Raw genomic sequence first — 6,528 nt, forward strand, 5'->3', positions numbered from 1 at the left:
AAAAAAAAAAAAAAAAAGAGTAGAACTTATTTAAAGATGTTAGAGTTCTCACAACAGACACCGTGATATCTCCAGATAAGAAAGTATTTTCCTGTATTAGCGGATACCATCTGTTGTTTAGTCTTTGTGACCGATACTTAATTTTAATGAAGCCCAATGAATTTTTCTAAATCTACACAATGGCTAGTTCAAAAGGAGGAATTACTCTGAGAAGAGATATTTTCAAAAATGCTTCATGAGACTATCTTGGTGCTTGAATTCTGAATCCCTGAGTTCTTACCCTGCTTCACACCTTTAGGAGTTACATATGACCTCACTATTAGCATATACCTACTGACGTAAAGGACTGTTCTAGAAAAGCTATGTATTACTTGTAATTGTTGGTAGATATTATCTTCTTTGTATCGATAGTGATGTTGAGGTTTAGGAAATTTAAATAAATTGCCAAATGTTAAAAAGTTAGCAAATAGCAGAAGCAAAATTAAAATCTAAATTTATATAATACCCAAGGCTGCCTCTTTAAAAAATATATTGATACTTGACTTTAAGAAATTTCTTAATCCCTCTGAATTTTAATTTTAAACATGCATAAGATGTTAAGCCATTTCTTTATAATGTATCCAGTTGTTGGAGTATAAAAAAAAAAGAAGTTGAATATGTTTTATAAATTAAAGTATTGAATAAATATCTCCAAATTTTCATAATTTTTCTTTGTAATCCAAGATTATTTTAAATAGTACTTAGGTTTTATTACTTTCTTAGATAAAACTGGAGGTAATACCAGTTCAATTATCTAAAAATATGCATAAAGTTATTTGATTATAAATTTGAACTGAAATAAATGTTATTTAGTATTCAACTATAAAAGATGATGCTATTCTTAATGATAACTAATTTTGGATTTTATTACATACAAAATACTCCTAAATAACAAGTTTTATTTGACCTAAATCAACATTACCCTGAAAATGTTGATTTTTAATGTGAGTCACAATAGAACTTCTTGACTATATCACAGAATGAAAAAATTCCAAATTCTCACATCAGTTGACATAGTCAAGCCTGTCTCCTCAATATAATAAGTAAGTGTAGCAGTAACATGACAGAGCATTTGATTCTTTTTTATGGTTAAATATTGTAAACTTGATGTTTACAATAAGAAGATAGTATCTATGTTAGTAATTTCTTTTTTTAATTAAATCATAGCTGTGTGCATTAATGAATTAGGGGGTACAATGGCTGGTTTTATATACAATTTGAAATACTTACAACAAACTGGTTAACATAGCCTTCATGGCATTTTCTTAATTATTGTGTTAAGACATTTGTACTCTACACATGGTAGATTTGACACATATCCTTGTATAATGCACCATAGATGTGGTCCAACCAACTATCTTCCCTCCACCCATCCTCCCCCCTCCCCTTCCCACTTCCCCCTTCATCTTAGGCTATAGTTGGGTTACAGCTTTCATATGGAAGTGCGGTTGGTTATACATTGGTTTCAGAATAGTATTGAGTACATTGGATACTTTTCCTTTCATTCTCATGATACTTTACTCAGAATATGTTCCAGCTCCATCCATGTAAACGTGAAAGAGGTAAAGTCTCCATCTTTCTTTAAGGCTGCATAGTATTCCATGGTGTACATATACCACAATTTATTAATCCATTCATGGATTGATGGACACCTGGGCTTCTTCCATGACTTAGCAATTATGAATTGGGCTGCAATAAACATTCCGGTACAAATATTTTTGTTATAAAGTGATTTTTGGTCTTCTGGATATATACCTAGTAGAGGAATTGCAGGATCAAATGGCAGGTCTATTTTTAGATCCCTAAGTGATCTCCAAACTTCTTTCCAACAGGAGTTTGCATTCCTGCCAGCAGTGTAGAAGTATTCTCTTTTCTTTACATCCATGCCAACATCTATAGTTTTGGGATTTTGTGATGTGGACTACTCTTATTGGAGTTAGATGATATCTCAAAGTGGTTTTGATTTGCATTTCTCTGATTATTAAGGATGATTAGCATTTTTTTCATGTGTCTGTAGGCCATATGCCTGTCTTCTTCAGAGCACTTTCTATTCAAATCTCTTACCCACAATGAGAATGCTTCACTTGTTTTTTTCTTGCTAATATGTTTGAGTTCTCTGTGGATTCTAGTTATCAAACCTTTATCAGAGACATAACTTGCAAATATCTTCTCCCATTCTGAGGGCTGTCTGTGTGCTTTATTTACTGTGTTCTTGGCTGTGCAGAAGCTTTTTAGCTGGTGATTTTATTTTTATTTTTATTCTTTTGGATGTGTTTCTTTATTTTTTAATTTTTTAATTCTTAATTTTTAATTTGTTTATAGTTTTTGGCTGGGGCTGGGTTTGAACTTGCCACCTCTGGCATATGGGGCAGGCACTCCTTTGAGCCACCCTACTTGGTAATTTTTTTAACGATTATAAACAAAGTTTTGCACAGCGGCAGTATCATAACCAATGAGGTCTATCTGCGGCATGATTGTTGCTAATTGAAAACTTTTCCCAACACCCCACTGTGACTATTTGAAATACAGTCAGCACTGGCAATTTTTGATGATCTCTAAGGAGACTGAATAAAAGAAAAGATTATAAACAAACATTGTACATCTTTCCCAGAAAAATATTTAATGCTAATATTATTTGGATAATTCCAAAAATTGCTTAAACATTTTAAAAAATTCATACTTTATAAGAAACAGAAGGACTTAAAGGAACAACGACTGAAATTGTTTCAATTGACGCAAAAATAGGAATAGTGTTTAGAGAGAGTCCAGTATGGTGATCCACTCTTTGCACTTCTGAAATACGAGCTGTACTTTACAATTCCTGAACATGAAGAGGAAGGGCATGAGCTGCCTGTCACAGACACAGATTCAGTCTTGTCCTTATCACTTATTTGCTGAGAAATCTTGGACATGTTTCTGAATTCTGAATAAAATTAGTATTTACCGTTTAGGTCATCTGGGACGAAAATGTGTTTATTCATACAGAGTAGTTTGCATAGTTTCAGAAAGATATTAACTACTACTAATGCATAAAAATTTCAGCTCACTTAGGAAGCATTCAAAATGCAGTTTACTTCCCCAGTAAATTTTTCTAAATTGCATTTTGTGACATGCTACGAAGTTGCTTTATGTTTATATTAGAGGCTGGAAAAATCCAAGAAATTTACCTTATTAATATGCACACTTTTATACAAAATGAACAAATATATCATTAAAAAGAAGGTAAACTTCTGGATATTGTTGTATTATAGCTTTTGAAATGTCATACAAGTCAACCCTATAATGAATCAGCGCTAACAGACTCTCCTACCAGAGCGTGCTGTTCTCTTTAAACACAAATTACCCCACCTATTTTTTAGGACATTTGCTGCATCTCCTTTAAAATTCATACATACAATTTCTCTGAAAATATATACATCAGATGAACATGAGACACTGGTGAAGGCATTTCATCAAAACTAAGGAGCTAGGGAACAGAACTCAATCAAGAAGACTGAGAAGCAGTGAGAGGTTTTCAGGAGGATCACTGCATTATGGCTTCTGCAGTGTAACACCTCAATCAGGGGAAGGGATTTCTGAGAGGCCAGACTGTAGTAAGCAAATTAGTTATCGTTCGAATAGCATCATCTCTTATAGTTGATCAGGAGCAATCGTGACAATACGGGCAAGAGATGACGCGATGGTGCAGACTCTTTTTAATAGTGTAGTCAGGGACAGATGGTCAGCTCTATATAAAGTGAAGGAGGGAGAACCACAGAGTGAAGTCTGAGTGTTCCCTCCAGCAAGCAAGCGTCGTTCTACTGAGTTCAGAACTCAGCAGAAAGAACCTGCAAGATTCAAAGAACACACCAGGAAGAAAGTGCAAGATTCAAATATTTCATGGCATCGGCTAAAAATTGTTCAGGTCACCACTGATGACTGAGGGGTTTATCAGCTGCACAGGGACAGCTGTCAGTCCTCTGCTGAAGCAAACTGTCGCAGTGATATGCTGAACCTATCGACAAAAGTTATAAGGAATAGAAACATGTGGCCTCCTTCCCTCACTCCCGACAATTTTGGAGGGATGGCCTAACTCAGAAGTCCCCACGAGGCTGGCACGGCTGGCACTGGGATGTGTTGCAATTCGAGTTCCTGCCTACCAAATCTAACTTCTAGTCCTTCCCTTCCACAGGTGATAATCCCGTGTTTTCTTCTTCTTTTTTTTTCTTTTTTTTCCTGTTTTAGACAGAGTCTCATCTCTTTGTCACCCTCGTTGAGTGCCATGTTGTCATAGCTCAGGGCAACCTCAAACTCTTGGGCTCAAGTGATCCTCTTGCTTCAGCCTCCTGAGCAGCTGGGATTACAGGAACCCATCACAACACCTGCTATTTTTAGAGACAGGGTCTCACTCTTGCTCAGGGGATCCCTACACCGGGCCTCCAGAATGCTAGGGTTACAGGCATGAGCCTTGGCACCTGACCTCATTCATTTTCAAATGAATGTTCTGTGCATTAAAAGGCCTCTGTTTAGCTGTATACCCTCAACTCCCACTTGGGCTTGGTGAATACACATCCTGCCGTACTCAGCTTGCCCCTCTCATCTTTGGGGATCTGAGCACTTTGATGTGTCTGTCCAGTCTGCCCTAACACTGTTGTTCCCTCCAGAGCTTGTCTACTCACAATTTCAGTGCACTTCAAATTGGAGTATTTCTGGGACACTTTATCCCCTAATACCATTGAGAGATTAACTCTGTTATTACATATCACACAAAGTAGCACCATTTTTTTTTTTTTTTTTTTTTTTATCTTTCAGTGAAGAATATGAGGTTTAAGGGAAGGGAATCTCTATTTTCTTTTCTGGTTACATTTCTCCAATATGTAACACACTGCCTGACACAAGGTAGGTTTTTAATAGACACTTGTCATTTGAATAAAGCAAGAAAGAATGAATGAAATAATAAAGGAGGGTAAGAAAAAGTGATTCAAGGGCACTGGAGATACATTCCAGATCTTTCACTGGCTGTCAGTCATCTTCACAGTTTGTCAAGCATTCATTCTGCTTCTAATAGTAATGATCATAATAATTATTTACAATATTATTAATCTCTTACACTAATAAAACCCCACGTGCCAGCATTTATGCTAAGTGATTTAAATGAGTTACTGTGTTTCCTTCCAGCAACATTTCTGTGTGTTTTTACTATCACACTCCAACTCATCTTTCCGATAAGAAAGAGAGAAGTTGAGTGCTTTGCCCTGGATTTCAAAGTAAAAAGGAGAGAGAATTAAAGTCATTCATTTGTAAATGTAGGCCAGTTCAAAAAAAAAAAAAGACATTTTCAATATACAATTATTTTTACTGCATTTATTTTACTATATTTATAAAATGTAGGTAACAAATTAGAGGAAAAAATCAGGGGCCAAGAATCAGATATCAGAATCACCAGCTAACTGACCTGGACAAATAAAAATGCTTAGATTTCCATTTTTGTCATGTATAAAAATTCAAGACTAGTGACTGATAGAAGCCGGCTCAATTAAATTGTATGTATTCACATTCTGTGTACACAGTCCCATTTATTTCTCCTCTTCTTGCCCTCTTTTACACCATAATGACTTATATTTTATACAAGGCATTGATTTAGAAATATATATTGGTTTTGATACTGAAGCAATATAGATGATTGATTTCATCCTTCTTTGATATAAATCATTATGCTCTGCCCCTACTAAATATTAATTAAAATTAAAAATTAAAGATAACTTGAAATTTCCACATGATATAATCTTTTTGTCTTTTTCTAGAAGAATCCAAAGCAACTATAATATATAAATCCACAAGTCTGAGAAAGGTATTACGATTGAGCGAGACAGAGAAATTGGAGTGACTTACAGCCCAGATTCTTCTGGGTAACAAGCCTGGAAGATCAAAAAAATCCTTCATTTTTTTTTCTTTATTGTCAAACAAAAAAGAAACTTCACAGGGAATGTTCAGTTGAATTTGTCCAGTGACAAATCCACATGAATTTGTCATATGTTACAATTAACTTGTGATTAAAGTTTTATTATAACCTACTAAAGAAGAAACATCAAGAAGACCATAAAAGGGCACCGTGAAAGTTACTCGGGGATGTATCTCCCCATGGTACACTGTCACAGGGCCTAAAATGTTATCATTGGTGCATAGCTGCAGACAGACCCTGATAGTTAATGTCTTCACCCTGACTACTCTATAACTCACTTTTAAGAATTTACGGAAATAGTTGTTTTTATTTTTTAATTAATTTCATATTTTAGGAATATCCGTCTAGGATTTTCATCTTCACTCTAGGATTCTGATCTTCATTCTGATACTCGATCAGACTTATCCACAGTAAGCCCGGGCCTGCAAAGATTGAGCAGGGACTCAATGTTCATATATATTCTAAATTAAAATTGCATATTATATCACTGGGCTATTAGGAAAACACCCAAAATTATATAGGATTAGTTCAGCAAAAAAAAAAAAAAA

General features: G+C 35.0%; 1 non-coding gene across 1 annotated transcript; it reads left to right on the forward strand.

Moving 5' to 3' along the window:
- The first annotated feature begins 2,462 nt into the window (after positions 1-2,462).
- Positions 2,463-2,603, forward strand: LOC111725875. Its single transcript, XR_002773820.1, has one exon. It is a non-coding gene; the product is annotated as a U4 spliceosomal RNA (small nuclear RNA).
- Positions 2,604-6,528: the final 3,925 nt, after the last annotated feature.

This window comes from Otolemur garnettii, unplaced genomic scaffold, assembly GCF_000181295.1.
Source record: "Otolemur garnettii isolate 467f Iridium unplaced genomic scaffold, OtoGar3 scaffold00002, whole genome shotgun sequence".
NCBI lineage: Eukaryota > Metazoa > Chordata > Mammalia > Primates > Galagidae > Otolemur > Otolemur garnettii.